The sequence below is a fragment of the Poecilia reticulata genome, linkage group LG21, assembly GCF_000633615.1.
Source record: "Poecilia reticulata strain Guanapo linkage group LG21, Guppy_female_1.0+MT, whole genome shotgun sequence".
NCBI lineage: Eukaryota > Metazoa > Chordata > Actinopteri > Cyprinodontiformes > Poeciliidae > Poecilia > Poecilia reticulata.
In genome coordinates this window covers 550,276-551,189 of record NC_024351.1, presented here as the reverse complement: position 1 = coordinate 551,189, position 914 = coordinate 550,276, and positions in this window count along the sequence as shown.

Here is a 914-nt window from a genome sequence, read left to right as displayed (position 1 = left end):
CCCAGATCTACACCACCCAGATCTACACCACCCAGATCTACATCACCCAGATCTACATCACCCAGCTGTACATTTTATTGATTGATTGATTGATTGGTTCTGCTGCCAACCCTCCAGGGGTCAGATGGCTGCTGGTTCTGAACCTGGTGGTTCTGAACCTGGTGGTGCTGCTGCAGGTTTCTTCCTGTTAAAATGGAGCTTTTCCTCCCCACTGTCGCCCCCTGCTGGTCAGGAGGAGGAGTGATGCTGTGGGACAATGACTCGATGCTGTTTATAGGTATGAACTTTTTAAGCTAATTTGAAGAATGAATTGATTGATAACTGGATCAGTTGATCAGTTTTTATTAAACTTCATGTTGAATATTATTGATCATTTTCTCCATAATCAGTCAGCACCGGGTTTAACGACCAGGGTGATGATGATGATGAAGGTCCATCTGTGAAGCGAGGCCGCCCCCTGCCGGCGGAGCTGAGAACTTAAAACACATTCCTGTTTTAGAGGCAGATAAAGAAGGTCGTTGTTCTGGTGGATTGGCGTTGCCATGGCGATGAACCTGCGCTTGGACTCACCTGGACCTCCATTCAGGTCATCATGAGACAGCCTGATAAATATTCAACCCCTGACCTTTAATAACACGTGGATGAACAAAACATTAAACTTTCAATTAAGATAAATGAAATATTCTACATTTATCCATCAGAGTTTGACAGATTAATCTTCTCATGTTTCATTTGTTTCGTTTTCGGCTGTTTGAGACGTTTTGAGCTTTAATGTTCTGGACCGAACCTTCAGAGGTTCTGCAGTAACTTCACCTCCCAGCTGAGGGACGCATTAATAAAAGCTAAAATAGTAGCTAACTGCACATGCTAACAGGTGATCCTGTAGCTAACAGCTAATCCTGAAGCTAACAGCT